We start from the raw sequence: 22,931 nt of genomic DNA on the forward strand, positions 1-22,931 counted from the left end.
ATTGGCCCATGTCTATTTTGTTTACCAGTGAATATCTGGTAATTCCAAGAATGCTGAGTGCAAAATATACACTCAGTTAATACTTGGTGAATTTTAAAATGATCTCATTTCATTGTTCATCTTTCACTACTAGAAACTCAGAACCAGGAGAGCCTCTTTCCTCATTTGAATCCAAGACTGAGAAAACCCCTCTTCTCCCTAGGTAGGGCTGTCAGATAAAATACAGAACACTTACTTAATTTTGAATTTCAAATAAGCAATGAACATTTTTTTCATAAATATTTTCCAAATATTGCAAATGTATTCCATGCAAATTTGGGATCTATTTATTAAAAAATTGTTTATCTGAAATTCAAATTGAACTAAGAATCTTGTATTGTTATTTGTTAAATCTGTCAATCATCCCCCTTGGGAAAGAGAGAAAAAAAAATGGGTTATCCTTATCATGGTGCATTCTACTCAAGGTGGAGTTATAAATCATCATAACTTGACACATCCTACTCAAGGTAGTATGGAAGGAAAAGAGCCAATGGACCAAGAATAATTCAAGAATATCTAGGGGATAGTCTAAGTGTAAGCCCATAGATTATTCATTCTGAAAAGAGAGAGGTGTTTTGGGGTTTGGGTGGATGGAAAGAGGGTCAGAGCTAACAACCGTGAGAAAGAGTTGAGTTAGCCATAGAGTGAAGTCTTTGTGCTTCTGAGGCTTAACATGCTTTGTCCATTGGAAAAATTGGATCTAGCTTAAAGGTACAGAGATAAGGCAGGGGACCTAGAATTATAATTCTACTCCTCTACAATCTAAAAAAACTCCCAGTAAAAGGATTTGGATGAACTAATTCATATGCTTTATGATTTTATGGCTGATTTCTACCAATGAAAGGAATCTATAATATAATAGGATTTTAGGTAGTAATGAGATTTTTCAAGAGTACATGCCTCTTAAATTACTGAACTTCTCATATGTCCATTCATTTATTCTTTAACTCATTGTGCAGATACTTATATGCCAGATACTATTATGGGCTTCAGAAATACAGCAATTGAATAAAACTCTTTCAGTTTATATCTTAGAGCAAATAGGCAGTAAACAAATAAAATGGTTTAAGGTTTTGATAAATGTCTTGAAGGAAATAAATAGAATGGTATGAAAGTGAATAACTGGACTTAGGAGTTGGGGAGGACCACTTTAAGTAGGGTTCTCATGGAAAGCCTTTCTGAGGAGGTACTCTTTGAAATGAATTTTGAAGGATGATATGGAGTTAGCCATGCAATGAGCCAAGGGAAAAACAATTTCATGCAAGAGGAACGAGTATGTAAGCTCTTTGCTTGGAAAGAGCTCAGTGTTTTCATATAAAGAAAGGAAGCATGAATGGTTGAAGAGTAGAAGATGAAATTGGAGAGGCAGGCAAGGGCCAGGTTATGGTTGAACCTTATAAATCTTGGTAAATACTTTGAATTGGTTTTTCAAACTGCTTTAGGGAAGATTTGAGGGTTTTAAGCAGGGAAACAATGTGATTTGATATCCTTTTAAAAAGATCATACTAGCTGCTGGATGGAGAATAAATTGAGTGTGGAGGAAACAACAGTAAAAGTAGGGATACTTCTGCACTAAGGAGGCCATTATAGAAAATGATTCCATAATGATGATGATTTGGAGTAGGGTGATGGCAATGAAAATAAGGTGAAGTGTCTAGATTTTGGCTTATTTTGGAAGTACAACTGACGATTTGTTTATGTATTTTATGGGGTTATATTAGGGAAAATGAGGAATGAAGTTTAATCCTGTAGTTTTTGGTTTGAGCAGTTGGGTTGATAGTGGTATTATTTATTAGGACGTAAAAGACTAGTTGGGAAACCCAATTGAGGGAGTCATGAGATCCCTTTGAATATGTTAAGTCATCCAAGTAGAGATGTCATGGAGGCCATTGGCCATACAAGTAAGGAGCTCAGAAAGAGCTCAGGGTCATCAATATGTGATGATACATATTTGAAAGTGGATAATGTGGATAATATTTTAAGAGCTGGAAATGAATGAGATGATTGAGATAAAGTAGAGAAGACAAGAGGGCCAAGGATGAATTGTGAAAAATGAATATGAATCAAGGAGTGAATCATTATGTAAAATTCATTTGAGAATTTTGAGTAGAAACAGAGAGAGAAGCATCCCTTGGATTTGCAACATAGAAGTCATTAGAGACCTCATCAAGACTGTCTTTGCAATGGCAGGAAGTCAGATTGGAGTGAATGGAAGAACAAATGGGAGGTGGCAAAGTGATAACAGGAAATAGAAATAAGTTCTTTTGGAGATGTCTTGATGTAACAAAGAGGAAAATCATGGGGTAATAGTTGGAGTGGTATGTAGGGTCAAGGAAGGATTCAGAAAAGTTAGAGACACAATAGGGAGGAAGAAACTGGAAAAGAAAATAGAAGAGGGTTAATGTAGAAGTGGAAGTCCTTGAGAAGATGGGATATGTTCCAGAGCATGGGAGCCTTCCAGTTTGTGCATTCAGAAAACATGTTTTTGACATCTACAATATGTCAAGTACTGGGATAGTTAGGATACAAACACAAAATCTGTTACCCAGAAATGGTTGTAATCTGGTAGAAGAGACATACAATTAAAGGAAAAACGTATGCAGAAATAAATAATAGAAGTTATATGGAGCCCTAGAAAGAAAAGTCATGATAAAATTCTAATAGTAGAACCATCTTGACTTTCTTGTAAATCTTTGAAATATGGCTACTTTTTACAACCTTACTTTTCCCGGTATTTATTGAAGCATTACTAATTGATGACTGATTTGGCCTTAGCACATTGGAAATACTAGATACTAAGATATTAATTTCAAAATATACTGATAAAAACCATGAAACAAACATCATCCAAAGAGGATTTTTAAAATATTTATTTATTTATGTTTTAAGATTGATTTATTTATTTTGAAAGAGAGAAAGCACACATGTGTGCACGAATTGAGGGAAGGGCAGAGGGAGAGGGAGAGAGAGAGAATACTCAAGTAGATTCCCCACTGAGGGCAGAGCCCACCTCGGGGCTTGATCCCAGGACCCTGAGATAATGATCTGAGCAGAAATCAAGAGTTGACCTCTTAACCTACTGAGCCACCCAGGCACTCCCATGGAAGATTTTTAAAGGAGGAAAACATGTATCTTAGATTGGATTATTTTTGCAGTTTGAGTTTGTTTTGCCAAAACAATACCTTTCAACTTGAAATCTGCAAGTTTCCTCCTGTAGAATGCCTTTGAAATGTCAGTTTATTTCCTTTCATGTGTTTCTACATTATAAATGTCTGTTTATTGCAAATTGTTTTAGTAATTCCCCAATTGTTTAACCACAGGGAACAACTATCTATTACGATTATCCCAAAGGGAAGATTATAGCAGAGGGAGCATCTAAGCTCATTTTTCAGTGGTGAATGTCATTAGCATTAACCTTTCCACAGTGTCTCTGTTATCTGGAAAAGCTGGAAGTTTGTTTTTGTTTTTGTTTTAAAGAATTCATTTATTCAAGAGAGTGAGAGGGAGCACGAGCAAGGGAGAGGGGCAGAGGCAGAGGGAGAAGCAGACTTCCTGCTGAGCAAGGAGGGAGCCCGATGCGGGACTCCATCCCAGGACCCTGGGATCAGGACCCGAGCCAAAGGCAGATGTTTAAACGACTGAGCCACCCAGGCACCCAAAGCTGGAAAAGAGTTTATCCAGGCAGAACTGCAGTTTTGTTTTTTTGCCCTTATCACCTTTGACTCTTGCCTATATTAATGGTTGGAACATAATCTGATCATCTTTCAGATGGTGTCTTTTCAGCTGAAATTAGTTACTCCTCTTTCTCTGTGTCCTGAGTTTAAAGATCAGAAAGACATTGGTCCATTTGATGGGATTGTTATTTCTTAATTGCTTCATTTAGCCTCAAAGAAAAGATTATTCATTTACACACGTTGAAATTTACCTTCATTCCCTAATTAAAACAAAAAATGCTTCTCTAATGACATTTCTTCTGGGCCCTCCAAGAAATACTTCATGGCCACATTAGGTATGTGGATTTTTACTCCAAGACAGAGTCTTGGTAAATTGAACACTGATTAACCACTGGTCAACACATTAGAATATTCTGCCAAGAAGTTTCAGAACTTCAGTAGTCAAGGCCCTAGTGCTTCTCGGTTGGCGTATTCAGAGCAGCTTCTCCAATGCTTCCTTTCATCCCTGCCCTGGCAGACAGTGACTCTGGATAATAAGGAAAGCTGATAGACTATGTACCATTTTGAGGGAATAGGTTAGATTATGGTGGCCTCAATTCTGATGTAGCCACATGTAGCAGCTGAGAGATGAGGAAGAGATGGTTTATAGTCCTGCTTGCATTGGAAGCCCCGAGAATCAGCACAAAGTGGATGATTTGAATTGGAGGGGATTAATTACTGATTGATTGTAATATATGGAATAGGAGACTCATTATGGATAATTTGTCTGCCCTAGAGTATTGAATGATTGGTTCTCTTTCCACCAGACTCCAAAAATTATGTGTACTAGTTTTGATACCTTGGCATTAGGGTGTGGTTTATAGTTGCCTTTTGTTAACCTCCATTTATGTCAAAATTATTGAATAATCTTCATTGCCTAATGCAGGGCAATGTCCAATGGGGCAGATAGCTGAGATACTGTTAGATGTAGAAAGTCTTAAGCATCTTCCCAGATAATAGTGAGATTTTTACATAATGTTATAGATTTATTTATTTACATTATTGCTTTCCAGATCTGTTTTCTTCACTTTTTTCTAATATTTATATCTATTTCCAGAGTCTTTGTCATTTAAAAATAATCTACTTTTTGTATTTAATTTTTAAATAACTACAGTTATTTTCTAATGACTATTATTATTCTTTCTTAATATTTGTACATTTGAATAATCTGCTCATTATTACTTTTAGATCTTTAATGAAGATATTTTAAAAAAAGACCCAATTTTAACCTCTGTAGACATCTTTCTAGTGTTTTGCCATTTCTTTGATTATAACGCCATATTTCTATTGTTAATGAAATTTTCAGTGGTATGAAAGTACTTATTTCCAAACTAATTTAAATTAATTTTTCAAAGTGTATGGCATGATATCATAACCCTAAAATTTCACAGCAGTTCCAAGAGTCTTAAGCATCACTGTGCTAGTGATTATATAAATAACCTTTAATTTTGCATATCTATTCTCCTAGTTAAGCTGTTTTCTTAACTCTGAGAATCAAATGTTCATAAAGCAAATGTCAAGCTGAAATTAATATATTTAGAAATAAGCATCATGATGGTGAAGTGCAGTCATCAATAGCTAAATGCCACCCAGGAAAGACTTCTTGAACCATGAATATTTAAAGGTGACTATGAAATGCTGAGTTCCAATTTTGTTAACTTGTTTACCTTTAGCAGTTCTATGGGTATGATACTGCCTCATGGGGCCTGGAACAACCCATTATTTTCTAAATTATAAACACATTGATACACAGGTTATTCAGCCTAAAACACGGGCTACTAATATGCTTAACAGAGTATAAGCTTATACTTAGCTCAGTGTTCAATGTGGGGAGCTATTGAGGTCAGGGAAGCCTATCACTTCCACTAGAGATGCCTAATAAAACCTGTACTCTTTTGTATGAAATGCCAAGAATAATACAGGAATAATATGATAATAATATGATATTGCAGTTTTAATGGCCTTTCTTTGGCTTTTGACTCTGTGGTTAGAAATTTGTTATACTTAACTGTTAATATAGACCTTGCATCTAAGCCAAGAGAATGTTTGTGAGAATGGTCTCTGTGCTTCAGAAAATAATTTCCCCAAAGCGATTGAAAAGAAGATGCATTTTAGTTCCCCTCCCTGCCTCTTTAACATTTCCTCAATAATTTGATTTTGTGTTCAGATGATCTGGAAGCATTTCCATCTTCAAGGTTGAAGAGTTAGCCAGACATTCTCTCATAATAAAGATGGCATGATTTTAGCATTATATCTTAGGAGTGGCCTTAATAAAGAAGTGACTCTGCTATCTCATCTTGGAAGAGAGAAGGCTTCTAGATAAATTACTTTATAACCAAAGTCATCATCAGTGGTAGGTGTTTTATTTTAACTGGTCTATAAATAATAATCTCACATATAGCCATCGAGAGGTATGTTTTGGAATAATTTTATATTGGATTTTTAATGGGAAGCTTTTTTTACTTGAAGCTACTGGTGCTTTATTGAAAACAAAACAAAACAAAAAAATTGTTCATTGTAAATTACATTCAGCTATAACTACTGAAATCTCTCCAAGTTAAAATTAGACTGGTCTTGATTTAGGAGCAGAATTCTGGATATCCATATCTATCTATCTATCTATCTATCTATCTATCTATCTATCTATCTATCTAATTATCTATCTATCTATCTAATTATCTATCTAATTATCTATCTATCTATCTATCTATCTATCTATCTATCTATCTATCTATATCTCACTGCTTTGATCAGGGACTAACTATAATTACTTTTTAAGAAAATGACAGATATGGACATTTCCTTGGCTTATCTCTTCGGTTTAGGCATCTTTGTTAGGCTCCTTAATTGTCCTTAGAGGATATAAATTCTAGCTCCACATTAACTAATTGTTAAAATTAAAATCAACAATAAAATAATTATTTGGTGTATATGCACTGGAGGTACTTTTCAGAATATAATCTTGAAATACCCTTTTTTTTTAAGATTTATTTTTTTATTTGAGAGAGAGAGAAAGAGAGGAGGGGGGCAGAGGAAGAAGGAGAGAATCTCAAGCAGACTTCCTGCTGAGCACAGACCAACATGAGGCTTGATCTCAGGATCCTGAGATCATGACCTGAGCTAAAACCAGGAGTCAGTTGCTTAACTGACTGAGCCACCCAGCTTCCCCAATCTTGAAATATTTTTTGCTAAGTACCTTTCAAAAAGCCAATTAAGAGAAACAATAGAGAGAAGAGTGCTTGGATGCTATGAAGTCCACTAAATCAGTGATTATTAAGAAAGAATGAAATGTTCCTTATGTTAGTCAGAATAAACTTGGCTATGCCACAGTAACAAATGACCCCAATTCTTAGGGCTTAAAGTCACAAATTTCTTACTCATGCAAGAAATACATATCTATCATGGGTCATCTGTGACTTTGCTCCACATTTTCTTTGCTCCCGAACCTGGGATTCCAAAGCAGTGTCTATTCTGAGTATTTCAAGTTTTGTGCTATGGATAAAACAGGCAGGGAAACCACAAACTGGCTGCTGAAGTTCATGTGTGCAAGTGTCACATGTCACTTTTATTCACATTTCATTGGCTGAAGCAAGTAACCTGGGGATTTCTGAATTCTACACTATGGGGATGTGTACATCTTTCCCAGAGAGGGTGACTGCAGGAATAAAGATCTGAATATTTGTCAAAGAGCGATATAATTCCCCATATTCTCCTTTGGGGGGTATATCTCTTGAGAATAATAAGATGCTTTTTTCAATATGCAAATTATCCACTGCAATCTGGTATGCCTCACAAGAGGAGTATGCCTCCTCATCAACATGTGCAGAACTTTGGTATTCCTGAGCTACTATTCTTGGTGAGTATGTCCTTTACATTTGTTGATCAGGAGCAGGAGAAATAATGATTACTACAATTATAGATAAATTATTTTCAATCACTTCATTATCAGAAAATGTCAGACCATGAATTTACATTTAAATGTTTTGTTTGAATATGGTATATGTGATATATACTCACATCCCAATGGCCAAAGCATGTCATATAACCCATCCCAATTCAATGAAGCCTAGATGTATAATCCCTTTACAGTGAGAGAGAAAGTGAATAACTTATAATAATACAATTTACCGTATTATCTTTAGCCAATATTTTTCTTGTTAAATCTTGGTCACTTATCAAAGAAAGATGAAGCATACTATTTCTAGTTCTTGCAAATAATCATTCAATAAATATTTGCTGAATGTTTTCTAGAAGGCTTCACGAAAATATGAAAGTTGCATAATTCTCTCAATCAGTGTATGTTCACTTCATAATCTACAATTTCCATTATCTCTTTATAGATAGTTTCTTTCATTTGAGAAGGAGTTCTTTTTACCATTTCCAACTTATATTTGATTAGAATTATTTATAGTCTTTGTTGGGGTCAGTTTTTTCTTTCAGAATTTTTTATACACAAAGAGAAGAAGAGTATGGATTTTGAAGTTAGGCACATCTGATACTAAATTCTAGCACTACTACTTCTTAGGTTATGACTCTGGTCTCTTTGCACTTCAGTTTTGTCATCTGGGAATTGGATGAGATACCTACATCACTGAATTCCTGGGAAGAGAAAATGAGAATATTTGTAAGATACCTAGTATATATCATAGTAAGCTACTTAATACATGCTAGTTTCTCTTCCGCTTTGAAGTTGGACAGCTGAAAGAGTAAACAGAATTGGCTATCTTTGTGGGGAACATGTTGCGACAACAAATTGTCCCAATGTCACCACCTTTGATTAAAAAAAAAAAAAAAGCCTTGCAAAAATTTGGAAGTGTTAGATTTTCTTCTCCTACTCCCCAAAATTGATTTACAGAAAATTTAAATTTCCTTTAAAATTCTCTTTCTAATATCCTAGAGGGGAAAATAATTCAGTAAAAAACTGAGTATTTCTACAACTTTGAGGTAAAGTGGCAGAGAAAAATGCATGGGGAGTCTTTTGCATTGAAAATCTATAACATTGTAAATCTATAACAAAGATAAACTCTAGGGTAGCTTTTGACGCCACAATTCCATGGACTGTCAATATATATATATATATATGTGTGTGTGTGTATATATATTGTGAAGTCCTCATTAATTTTGCAATGAATATAATGTCAGATCATGCCAAGCAAAAGCCATTGTCACAGATTTCTTTTAATGTGATGATGCCTATTTCAATTAATTCTTTTACTGTCAACTTAAATAGTACTCATTATCCAGAATTGTCATCTTTATCTTCTAATGCTATCATTTATTTCCTCATTGAATGATGATTTAGTGATATTCAAACTATTTTGCACCTGAGATACATCCTTGAGGAAGAGATAGGTGCTACTCTAATTCTGAGTCACATCCCTCTATTTCAAAATATCAGGTCCTAGAGAACCTTAAAGGAACCCTCATATCTGTTTCTCCACTAAATTATAGAAATATAGCACATCTACCTCTTAGGCAAGAAATATGAAACAACATTTCCTAAATGACGAATGATGTCTTTGTGTGTCCTACAGAATTAAATATAATATATGGGGTAGTGATTGGTGTTTGTGGGAATATACTCAAGTGTTTTCTCTGGACAGCTACCTGTGTCCTCTTAGCTTAGTGATCAAGAGAGCAGATATGGCAAGAGTGTGTGAGGGATATAAGAACGCTGACTTAATTCCATTGACAGTTTTCGCCTGGGTGAATCTTTCAGTGTAACAAGGATTTCTTGACTCTGCCTGGGAAGTTATAAAAATGAGAGAGAATTATTTGACTTTTACATCTTTAGCAGGCAGACTTGAGAAATTCTGTAACTTCTCAGTGATTTATAGGAATAGCACAGGTTATTTAGAAGAGGAGAGAGAATGAGAGAGAGAGGGAGAGAGTAGAAAAAGAGAGAAGGAATGGATCTGTATTTTGTATTTTTGAAAAATTGGGACCATTTATTTGTTCATATTTTAGTAGAGATTTATCTACTAGTTACTGATCTTCCCATGGGCCACCTCTTGAGATGTCAGAACAACCAGACAGAAATCAACCAAGAAAAGGAAGGACAAAACACATGGCTTCCCACTGCTAAAGAGTAGGAGGTCAAAACTGCTGCATATAACCCAATCTGCAAGGCCAAAGGCCAGGTATCAAGCCCTCCTTCTCCCCCAAATCAAAGAGCAGTGCGGCAGCTGCTGAATCCACTTATTCTGACCGTCAGTTTTTCACTTTGCAAAAGGTCTGGTGGAAAGACGAGCGGAACTGGGGAGGCTGAAAAGGATTTGTGCTTTCTGTAACACCTTTAAATATAAAGAATCTCTGAAGGAAATAAAGTTTCTAAAATTCTTAAAGTTTAGAATGTTTGGCATGTAAGATTCTGCCTTGAACTTTTTATGTAAGCCCTCTTTTCTTACTCTTTTCATTATAAATTCTTCCCCCTTTCTCATACTTTTATTTTCTTCTTGCGAACTCCCCGGCCCTAGGTTGCCGCTACTAACCCTCAAGGCCCTTAAATCTTAGAATTTTAGTTTCTCCCTGAGAAAGTACACAATGAAATAATTTTCTTCAAGAGAATTTGGAGGGCAGGGGCAGAAGATGAATGGCACTTGTATTTCTCTGCTCTGCTCTGAGGGAATCCTCCAGATTTTAAATGTTTTGAGGATGGAGCATGTTTATAACAATTGTCATTCCAGAAAGCAGAGCTCTGTTTTCAATCCTATGGAAAATGTGTGATGGATGAAGTGCTCAGGCAACAGGGCATAGGGGAAAGGGTATCTAATGACAGGATTCTGAAGCATTACACTTTTTAGCAAGCCCATTGTGCATCGCATACTTGAGATAATCCAGCCATGACAATTGTCAGGAAAGGAGCAGCCTGCTGGCTAGTAACCATCTCTCCCCCTCCCTGCCATACCTTTAAAACATGGTTCTGAACTCCATTTTCCAGGGAACCTTCTTTTTTTGATGCCATTTCATTATAAGAAATTAATCTTATATTTCTTTTGTGTGGTTTTGCTCTTTTAACAATGTGCTTACTCATATCCATTTATGCATTACTTTGAAAATATTTCTAGTCATCTTTTCACTGCCGAAGTGCTGTGGGTAGCCAGTTGATTTGTGCCTTTTGCTGGTAAGAACCATGCCTTTTATTATTTTGTTTTTTGTTTTTGTTTTTCTTTCTCCTGGGGTCTAACTCAGCATTGCAAATCTGATGACTGAACGATAAGCAGAATCACTCATTCTGACAAGGGGGCTTTTGGTTGTGTGATCTGATCATGAGTGTATTTATTGTCCAGATTGTCTGAATGTTACAGAGTCCATTTCAAGAGGAGGCATTGGTTGTTCTGTCAGCATTAGAACCAAATAAGGAAGCAAAGGAGTGGGGATAAAATCAGGACAGGAGAGAGGGAGGAAAAGAATGTAAGTGTTCCTAACCAGTCTCTTTCCATGTTTGCACCACCCTTTACAACGCCATTGTCACACAACTCTGAAACGTTCTTCTTTTTCTTTTTATCCTGGTATAATAAGGTACATAATGGATTGGGCTTTTTATGTTAATCCAGGCTCCTTTGCTTATTAACTGTAGCATTGTACAAGTCACCTAATCTTTTAGTGCCTTGGTTTCCCCATTTCAAAATTAGAAATGAGAATAGCACCTACTTCTTCGTGACATCATGAGGAGTAAAAGAGCAAATATCTGTAAAACTCTTAGACCAACACTTGGCATATAGTAAGTGCGTAATAGTCATCAATATTATTATTATGAGTTGGTTAAGGAGCAGGAAGTAAGTGTTGACACAGGTGGCAATCAGAGATTATCCCAACTGATGGGGAAAGTTGGAATCTTGTGGGACAAGAGAGTAAACTAATCACTGAACATATTCCCAATTTTCATTCCTGACTTGTCAATGAGATGGGAAGTTTAGTCTTAAAATTATCCATATCTATTCATCTTTTAACATGTAAATAAAGATGATAATGAAAATTATTTCCCAATATAACATTAACCAAAGGAAGTTCTTGATAATTATTGTGCTGTATTACTGATTCATTTTCTCATCATCAGTTAGTATTTATTAAAACAGGATTGCTATCAGATGGAGATCTTATCTCTAGTTTATTATGTAATTGAAGGAAATAAAGTTTGCACCTGGGAAGAACAAAGAATTTAAGATGAGCAATATTGTTTATAGACAATGCCAAAGGGATGAGATGTACTGAGTTGTTTGCTTGAGCTAACACACTCTCAGCACAGACAGAAGGTATATTTGCGTGGTAAAAAATGAGTCTTTACTTCAGAAAATACTGTGGATTAATACAGAGTATGGTAAAGCATATTGAATAGTAGTATAGTTGGCCCTTGAACAACATGCATTTGAACTGCGCAGGTCCACTTACAGATTTTTTTCAGTAAATACGGTACAGCCGTGTAAATGTGTTTTCTCTTCCTTATGATTTTCTTAGTAACGTTTTCTTTTCTCTAGCTTACTTTATTGTAAGAATACAGTATATGATACATATAACATACAAAATATGTATTAATTGACTATGTTATCAGTATGGCTTCTTGTCAACAGTAGGCTATTAGTAGTTAAGTTTTGGGGGAGTCAAAAGTTCTACTTAAATTTTTGACTGTGTGTGGGGTCAGCACTCTAACCCTTGTGTTGTTCAAGAGTAAATTGTATTTATTGATTTACTCATATTTCTTAAAGATAATGTGTAAAAATATTAAGAAAATAACATTATCCTTTACATTTTTACTTTATGTATGAATCAGCAAGTATTTATGAGGTAATCTTTGGTGTCATGTAGAATATCATTGTAGCTTAAAAAAAAAAAAAACCTTACAGATTCTTGGAAAGACTTCAAACATCAAAAGAGAACTGCAATGAGAAGAAAAATTGGAAGGAAGTGGTAAAACATAAAAAATAATGTCACTTAAGTAAACATCATCCAGACAACAGTATGCTCTACATTTATATATATATATATATATATATGTATATATATATATATATATATATATATATATAGTATATAGTATATATATTTATATATCCTACAAGGGAGCTCCTAACCTGGACTGAACCTTGGTTCAATGGTTAATTTAGTGCAACCGGCCCAAAAACAAATCTTTCTTTCAGGACTTTATGAAGATAAGGAGAGGAGAGAGGGAGGAAAGATAATAAAAGGACTAGTTGAAGATGATGAACCTTGAATTGTGGAATGAGACTTATATAGGTAATGTGATTAAGAATGAGTAACTAAATATTTGTAAAGTTTTCAGCCAAGTAAAGATGCCTTTGGTTTTATTCTTAGGTTTCTTTGTTAATTCTTACATTGCATGTTTAGCTAATTTTTAAAAATCTTTTCATATTTTCTTCTTTTCTAATATAAATACTTGAGACTATACATTTTTCTTAAATTATTACTTTTGGTTTATACCATAATATTTCATATGTAGAATTTTAATCAATGAACAATAGTAAGCATTGTTAAAATTTTTATCTTATTTTTTCTTTTTTCTATATGTTATTTAGTTTTAATTTTCTAAACATAAGAGAATTGTTCAATTTATCTCTCTGTTACTGACTTTAAACCCTATAGTACGGAGATTAGAAAATGTGGTCTATATAATTCATATTCCTCAAAATTTGCTAAGACTTACTGTTTCAGTTGCCTATTAAATTCAGTAGTTCAGAATTTTAGGTAGGGCTTATCTAGTGATTCTTTTGCTCCATGTGACATCACTGAATGGGCTGGTCTGGAGGGTCCAGGATGGCTTTATTTACATGTTTGGTGTTTTGGCAAGTATGACTGAAGGATGATGCTCAGCTGGGATGGCTGACCAGGGACTAACTCTGACTTTCCCAACTTGGTGGCCTGAGGCTTCTCATCTTGGACTTCTCATCTTGAGGCCCAGGTCTCCAAGAGCAAATAAGGAAGAATTGACATGTCATTTTATAATTTAGCCTGGAAAGTCATGTGGTGTCATTTCTGTTGTACTCCATGTACTGCCCAAGCAGTTATAACCACTCCCAGATCTAGGACATGTGACACAGAGCTCACATTTCAATGGGAGTTGTGCCAAAACATCTGTAGGGAGGGTTTGAAACCACTATACATTTTTTTATGGTGTATTACATGGTCAGTTTTTATAAATGTGTTTGTGCCTGACAGATAATGTACATCCTAAAATTGTTGGGTAAAAAGAGGAAAAAATGTGCATTAAATCATACTTAATTAATCTTTCAAATAGTCCATAGTTTTGCTATTTCTTAATCTGTTTAACCTACCAATCATTGAGAAAAGGACACATTTGACAGTTGACTTTTATTAATTTTTGCTTAATTATTTTGAGACCATTTTAGTAAGTTCATGCAAATTAAAAATCTTGTTTAAAATTTTCCATGGCTTTATATATAAGTTTTTCCCATATTTTTTTTTTTTTTACTTTCAACCTTATGTTGTAATTGCTTCTTATAAGCAGTGAATATCTTATAAGCTAGATATATTTTTTAAAAAGTGAATAATAAAATATTGATCTTTTGTGTTTAAAAGTTATGCCTTCTATTTCCACTCTTTTAATGGCTGACATTTTGAAATTTTACCATGCATAGGATAGTAAAGAAAGTCTGAAGTTAATCAGTATCTTAATCACACTTCCTAAACAATGCAAGTTTATTAATTCTCTTATCAGTTATGCCTATTTTGTGTTTTACTATTTGTTACATTTTTTTAATTCAAAAATTAAATTTTTTCTTCTGAACGTTCTATTTTGCTCTTTCTAACCTGGGCATTTTAAAATTCCCCATTGCTTGCTCATTTTCATGATTCAGCCTTTTATTTCTTTAAACCTTTCCTATATAATAATCTATACAGACATGTGCAATATTTGAAAACCTTGGGTTTTCTAAATTTAAAGCTTGTTATTTCTACAGATTGCCTCTCATTCTGGTTTTTAACTTGAATATTTGATAAATCATTTGATTATGATCTCATTTGCGTTTGATCTTATTCTGCAAAAATCTTGAAGGTCTAAATAGGGAATTTCTTCTCAAGAATTTGCATTTACTTCTTTCAGAACCTAAAAGTACTACTAAAGTTTTAATACTTTAGCTTCCTTTAAGAGTTTAGAATTTAAAACAGAAGCCTTTGGTTTAGCAACCACTCAAACTACTGGTTCATATTCATATTCATTCTCCTGTCATGGCATGCGTATTGCTTCAGAGAATCCTCTTTTGCTTACTATTCATCACTCCAGATCAGAATTTACAGCTCAATTTTTTTGTTTGCTCATTCTTACTGCTGGAGCTGTAGGAAAGAAGTAGAGGTTTCCATTATCTTCTATAAGCACAGTACATATTAAAAAAATTTCCTCTCTACCCCACCCCAGGATCTAGTTGGTATGTAGGGGAGGGCCTCAATGTATCTGGTACAAATTAAAAAGAATCTCCCTTTTCTTTTTCAGAAATGATAACTATATGCTGCAGCATGATTAAACTTTCCCTCACATAGAAGAGCTTCATCTCTTTATAGCCACTTGTTTGAAAGAAGCTGTGTGTACTACCCTCTGCTACTTATATGGCAGGGCTTGAAAACTGATAGCCCATTGCTTGAGACCATTTGTTTGAGAGACTTTGGCTTCTCTAGGGTAATATATTGGCCAGTCTTTCAGAGAATATCTGAAAAAAGTCAATGAGAGGCATGTTAAATGAGTTGGACAATTCCCCTGCTTGTAAGTCTCCCATTTAAATGGAGTTTAATGAAGGACAGGAGAGCCTGAGAAAAGACTGTTTCCAGGTGTGCAGATGGTATGCCACCAAAGATAATCAAGAGAATTAATTACAAGAATGTGTAGCCTAGACAGGATCTGAGATTGTGTGCTCTGATGGACACATAGGTATTAAAAACAAATGCACAAGAAATAGGTTTCCTTGATAGCCTAGGGTAAGGGATTCTGGAGATGGAGACTAAGATTTCCAGATAAAGATAGCAATTGGTTAAGAACCAGTAGGGCTTATAATTGTTAACTTTTCCCCTTTTAGCTCTAACAAAGTTAGTTTTGTACCTATTTTATTTGCAGCCTGAATTTGAAAGATACATTTTTTTCTTTAATGCAATGATTATCAAACAACCTGCATTTGATGAGAAAGCTATGTGCAAAAAATGAAATTAGCCCAGATACAAGCAAATGGTCATTTCCAGGTGTGTTGAAAAATTAATATAAAATATTGTTCTACAGCAAGTCACATTCTATTAAAACAAAAGCATTAACAATAAGAAACTGTATAATGAAAAATATTAGGAAGCTCCAGCTGATATGAGACTTATTTCAAGAAATGATTTATACAATTAAGTTCTAATACAGAAAAGTCTTGGATGTCCCTTGAAAATTGTATTCCTTCATTTGCCAAATATTTATTGAATGCTTATATGCCAGGTACTGTTATAAGAATTGGAAATATATCTGTGCACTTTTCAGACAAAATTTCCTCTTTCAGAGCTTACATTGTAATGGCAGGAGACAAATAATAAACAAATAAGTATATACCTTATCAGGCAGTAGTTAGAGCTATAGATGAAAACAAAGCAGAATAACGAGAATGAGACTGGAAGTGTGTGTGTGTGTGTGTGTGTGTGTGTTTACTTTTTAGATAAACTTGGTAAAGCCTTTCTCATAAGGTGACATTAGATCAGAGATTTAATTCAAGGAAAAGAGTATTGCTGTTATCTGGAGTAAGAATATTCCAGGTTGGGGAATTCGCAAGAATGTATTCCCTAAAATAAGACCAGGCTGGATGCATTCAAGAAATAGCTGGGGTACAGAGTAAAGGTGTGAGTTGTATTTTCTGTCAGAGAGGTAAGAGGGGACCACTTTTCCCATGGTACTAATGTTTTTTGGTTCTTGTTTTTGTTTTGTTTTTAGAGAGGGAGATAAAGAGGGAGAGGAGCAGAGGGAAAGAAAGAGAGAGAATCTTAAGCAGGCTCCATATCCAGCATGGCAGCCTGATACAGGGCTCAGTCTCACAAACCTGAGATCATGACCTGAGCCAAAATCAAGTGTCTGACGCTTAATTGACTGAGCCATCCAGTGCCCCCCTAATGTACTTTTTATAGAAATTCTAAGCAATAACAGAAATTATACTCTTTATTAATTAAAAACGTATACTATGTAGGTTGTGATCATTCCCTGATTATTTTTTTTTAAGATTTCATTTATTTATTTATTTATTTATTTATTTATTTATTTAAGAGGGGAGGGGCAGAGGAAGAGGGACAAGCAGAATCTGAGCTGAGCACAGAGCCCAGTGCAGGGCTAAGTCCCACGACCCTGAGATCATGATACCAAAAGTTGGACCCTTAACCGACTGAGCCACCCTGGCACTCTCATTCCCTGATTATTGATTGATCACTGTCTGTCTAGTGTATGGCACTATACTAAGAATTTTAAGACTTAGTCCCTGTTCATAAAATTCACAACATAATTATGGAGAACATTTTTGGTCTGCTTATATTATCCCTGTGAACCATATCTCTTTTATTTTCAAAAAAGATCCCATTTGGGGGCACCTGGGTGGCTCAGTTGGTAAGCGTCTGCCTTCGGCTCAGGTCATGATCCCAGGGTCCTGGGATCGAGCCCCGCATTGGGCTCCCTGCTCAATGGGAAGCCTGCTTCTCCCTCTCCCACTCCCCCTGCTTGTGTTCCCTCTCTCGCTGTCTCTCTCTCTCTGTCAAATAAATAAATAAAATCTTTAAAAAAAAAAAAAAAAGATCCCATTTGGACTATGTGACTTTTCTTAGGCTGACCAATATCACCACCTTCCCAGTTGTCAGTCTTGACAGACGGGTACATTTATGCCTGGAGGATTTCCTTCTCTCTTACAACATCTCTTGATGTTAGGGGAAACTTCTGGTTGCTCCTCCAATTGTCCATGAGTTGCAGAAGACTTAAGGATCTACTTCAATTTTTTTTTTTTGTCTAAACATTCTCTTCTATCACCCAGGGATCTGGATAGAAAAGTCCCCTGGGGGTTCTGTCATGTCCAACCATCCCTCATTCCCATGACACCTGCCCCCAACAATTAATATTAGTGCCTAGTGGGCAGGGCCATCTTTCCAGCAATTCATTTCTCTTCTTTCAGATATTCCTCTACCACTCTGGAAGTGGGCTAAACATGAATTTTCATCCGGTCTTTTTCTTTTTTTCCTTAAATTAAAATCCTCTTTTTAAAGAGCAGTTTAAGTTTCACAACAAAATTGAGGGGAAAGTACAGAGATTTCTCAGGTGTTCTCACACATGCATAACCTCCCCTATTATTAATATCCCCACCAGAGTCGTGTATTTGCTACAAGTAATGAAGCTACATTAATGCAATTGTCCTTTTCCAATCTTCTATGTATGTACTGAATTTATACCTTTCTTTTTCTTCAGAAATTTGAATTTGACATCTTAAATAAGTTTTGGAATGCAATCCTTATTCTTTCTCCAAAAGTGTAGCTTTTAAGATTAAAAATATTTGGCTTTCTAAATTATTGTTTCTTTCACGAATTTCAGAAGTCTACTTAGAAACTCAAAAGCTAACAAATTGGCACTCTGCTTTCTGGTTTTGGCTATCTGGGTCCTTTTCTGAGGCAATAAGCTTGGAAAACCTTGGCTTCAAAGGGAAGTTTTACTTGGGAACAAAAAAAAATTGTCTGTTAGTATATTTAAATCTTATCCCAGGATATGATAAAGTAAGTGAATAGTTGAGTTACATATGCAATATGATTAAAGAGGACTGTTTTCATAAATGATATACAAAATACCTCCATTTAGCATACATATCCCTTCAGGCCTCTATCTCTGGCACTTCTGGATCCAAAGTTTAACAAATGTTTATTTAAATTCTTCTCTGTATATGTTACTACAAGAAAAAACTAAAGATGACTATGAAGAGCTGCTTGATTATTTGGAATTCTTCTATAAGAATATTTATCTTATATGTATGTGTGTGTGTATGTGTGTATGTATGTATGTATGTATTTGTGTGTATCAGTATTGACTCACAGATATTTATTTTTTATTTTGAGTTATAATATAATACTAACTAATTTCTTTTGTTGATCAAATTATTCCAGATTTGGCCATTTGGAACTTTTTCAGTTGGCTGTTATACTCCTTTGACATACTGTACTCTGTGTGTGTGTGTGTGTGTGTGTGTGTGTGTGTGTGTTTGAGCACTTCTTTACCCTCTGGCACTATAAGATACACAAGGCTCATCTTGTATGTCTCCTGCTTCAGTTATAGAATCAATCACTTCTCTAATGATCCTGGTTCCTTTATTGGAGAACCGTATTAGAGACCAAGGTCTGGGTTTTAGGTGTGCTCCTTGCTATTGGGGTGTTGTTTCTTTCAGTCCCTCTCAAATGACCAAGTAAAAAAAATGTATGTTTATATTAATCCATATATACATATATTTCTATATGTAACCATGTGTATCTATAGTAAGTCAAATCTGAGTTCATACTGATGTCTTCAACTCTTCTATAACCCATAGGCCATTCTAGCCTCTTATACTTAACTGTAAACTCACATTCCAACAATCAGAAACCTTACTTAATTGTTCTATTCCAATGTGCATGTATAATAATATCAGAATTGTTAACCCATAATCCTAGTGGAAAGAACATTATCAACTGACTACAGTGCTTATGTGTAGTTACTTTTGCCTTTAATCTTATAGATTCCACTCCTTTCCAAAGTTACTTAGATCAGCACCTTTCCCCCCATCCTCTTCAGTGAGATTGTTTAATACATTTTTAATACAGTTAGGTTTTCTTTTTACAATCTGAATTCCTTCCTGAGATATTATGATCTCCTAAATGATTGTTTTAAAGATATTTGCATACATCAAGGTGCTATAAAGTTCTATGGGTTTTGACAATGCATAATGTCTTTCATCAGTCATTACAATATCACAGAGAATAATTTTACTGCCCTACAGACTCCCTGTGCTTTCCTATTCCTTTTAGGAACAGGTCATTTTGTCCATAGCCACTTTATCTTTATCCCCTTCTAGCCCCCACCCCTTTAACTCTCTATTCCCATGTCCTTTTTTTCCCCCCATGTAATTTTAAAGGCATGCATTTTTTTTTTTTTTTCGAGAGAGAACGTGCAAGAGAGAGAGAGCTCATGAGTGGGTGAGGGGGGCCGAGGGAGAGGGAGAGAGAGAGAATCTCAAGCAGGCTCCACACCAACAAGAGCCTGATGTGGGGCTTGATCTCATGACCCTGAGATGATGACCTGAGCCAAAATCAAGAGTCAGACACTTAACTGACTGAGCCACCAAGGTGCCCCTAAAGGCATGTATCTTTAAATCCTTTCTGGATATTCCCTTTTTCTCTTCTGTACTCAATGCTCTAAATTGATGGTATAGGTAGCTCATCTTTGTTGTGGTTGCAGGATGTAGAGATTCTTCTAACACAGTTTCACTGAGGTTTCAAAATGGACTTAAAAAGGAAAACACATCATACTTGTCTAGCACTTTTATTTAACGCCTCAAAGCACTTTACTAATTAAAACAAACCTCCAAAGCTGAGTGAATGAGATTTTTATGGATTGTTATATTTTGAGACAGAAAACCTTTCCCAAGGTCATAGAAAACTGTCCAAATCATAACTATGGAAAGAGTATTTCATTTCCTTGTGCCATCTACTCAGATAAGGTTGCCTTTTCAATAATGAATGAAGAAAAATAAAATCATACTTCCCCATCTCCTTCTTTACTTTCTCCTGGGAATCAGGTACTTTGGGAAGCAAGAATCTTGGATAGCACCCAACTACATTTGGGAGTTTTCACTGGCATGGTTTTAATCCAATCTTGCTTCTGGTATTTAGGAAGCCAGACGTATAATCTCTGTCTCTGTAGGGGATCTAAGCACTCACACTTTTCTCACCAATGCTGTCTGCCTATTTTTGCCCAAAGACATAATAACTATTTTAGGTAACTTCATACTGTGACAAGGCTTGTGTTATGTAAATGAAATGAAGACATTTTAGGCTGAATTAACCCAGATGATTTTTAAGGGAAGACAATTTGGGGGAGAATGTCTAAGCAATTTGGGCAGAATTTAAAACTTCCTTTATGGTATTGACTTTAGCACCCTCTTGAGAAACTGTTTTTTTCTCAACTTACAGTCTTGTTCTCTTTCATAATCAGTGTAATGCTTACTTATTTATACAGTGCTAATTATCTGAGTAGGTATGGTTCTGTTAATTTGAAACTTTCCTTTCAAAGATAATTTGTTTAGATAAATTATGACAACTATTTCCTTTGATGCATTTGAAAGTACTTTCTAATTCATAGAAGGTATAGAAGGGGGGACGCCTGGGTGGCTCAGTAGGTTAAGCATCTGCCTTCGGCTCAGGTCATGATCCCGGGGTCCTGGGATCGAGCCCCACGTCGGGCTCCCTGTTCAGCAGGGAGTCTGCTTCTTCCTCTGCCTCTGCTGCTCTTCCTGCTCATTTTCTCTCTCTCTCTCTCTCTCTCTCAAATAAATAAATAAAATGAAAAAAAAGAAGGTATAGAAAGTATAACCATAAGATATGTTCTGCATAATGGAAAATATAATGAATATTTTATTGACTTATAAAATATGTTTTAATAGCATTAGATTTCTCATAGAAAGTTAGAATTCATGAAACTTTTATATTCTGGAAAAATACAATTTCTTGGCAGTATTGTCCTTATAGAGATGCATATTGAAATGTTAACAAAAAGCATTCTTTTTAAAAGAAGGAGAATAAGAAATTCACCAATTCAAAAAACTGTTTTAATCCACTTACCTAACCATTCACCTCCAAATATTTTCCTGATTTCCTATCTCTGGTACCAGAATTCTACCAGGAACCAAGCTCAATTGCTCAGTATCAACTTTGACTTATATTCTATCTCTTCTAGCCACATGCCATATTCTATAGATTTTACCTTATTGTTTCTTGAATCTCATTTCTGTTATTACTACCACTCCACAAGATATGTGTCTTCATAGTTTTTATTTACAGTACTGTGGAACAACGAAGTCTGCCCTCCCAATTCCCTTTTTCTTCCTATCCTAGTATATCTGACATATGCTGATGAACTGATCTATGCACACATTGTTCAGTCATAGTATCTGCCTACTCTGTTGATAGTTTCCCCTTTGCTACTATATTAAATATATATTCTCTTCTGTGGTGCTCAAGACTTTTTAAACTTTGGAACTCAACGAATTTTTTTTAGCTCTAGGAAAACAGAACTATTTGCTGTTCCCTGACCTTTCCCCTCCAGACACTATACCCCGACTTTCTTACCTCTCTCCATTCCCATGTTAACTACAGTGTGTTTGGTAGCAACAAATCCAATGAAATATTCTAAAATAGGAGAGGGGGTTGTTCTATTACATAAGTTCAGAGAGGTCATACACTGTGCACTCTTCTTGAAGACAACACATATTCACAAAAGAAAGCCTGCAATGGCCTGTGATAGAGAAACTTGTTTAGTTTTGACTAGTTCTCCCAAACTTACTGGGAAATAGAATGCTTTTTAGTGCAAAAAATTCCTTAGTGTGTCATGTGTTTTTGTTCAAGATGTCCCTTCTGTCTAGCATGAACTTGTCTCAACTGCTTCCATAAGCAACTGGCAAAATCCTGTCCTTTCTTCAAAGCTAATCTCAAATGCCCTCCCTTCCACAAATCTGTTCTTGAATCTCTATCAACACACATCTCCTATTTAAACTTCTGTAGCACTTTTTTTGTACTTTTATAACACATACCTTATTCTTATTTTTGTTCAGTTATTTGTATTATTGAGTTTTACCATCTGACCAAACTGTAAACTCTCTAAAGATAACATCTTATTTGTCTCAATATCATTTTCAGGCACTAATACTATTTCTTGTGCATGATAAGAGTTCAATAAGTACTTACTATTTTGAGCTTTATAATAATAGTGGTGTGCCTTTCTATAACCTTTGGAACACATTATCTGATTTGATCCTTATCACTCTGTAAGCTGGGAAGGGAGTATTGCTCTCATATTTGAGGACTGAAACCAATACAATTTCTTTTCTTTTTTTAAAAAAAGATTATTTATTTATTTGATAGAGAGAGCGAGAGAGAGAGCACGAGCAGGGTGAAGAGCAGAGGGAGAGGCAAACTCCCAAC

Source organism: Phoca vitulina, unplaced genomic scaffold (genome assembly GCF_004348235.1).
Source record: "Phoca vitulina isolate PV1807 unplaced genomic scaffold, GSC_HSeal_1.0 scaffold4, whole genome shotgun sequence".
NCBI classification, from domain to species: Eukaryota; Metazoa; Chordata; class Mammalia; order Carnivora; family Phocidae; genus Phoca; species Phoca vitulina.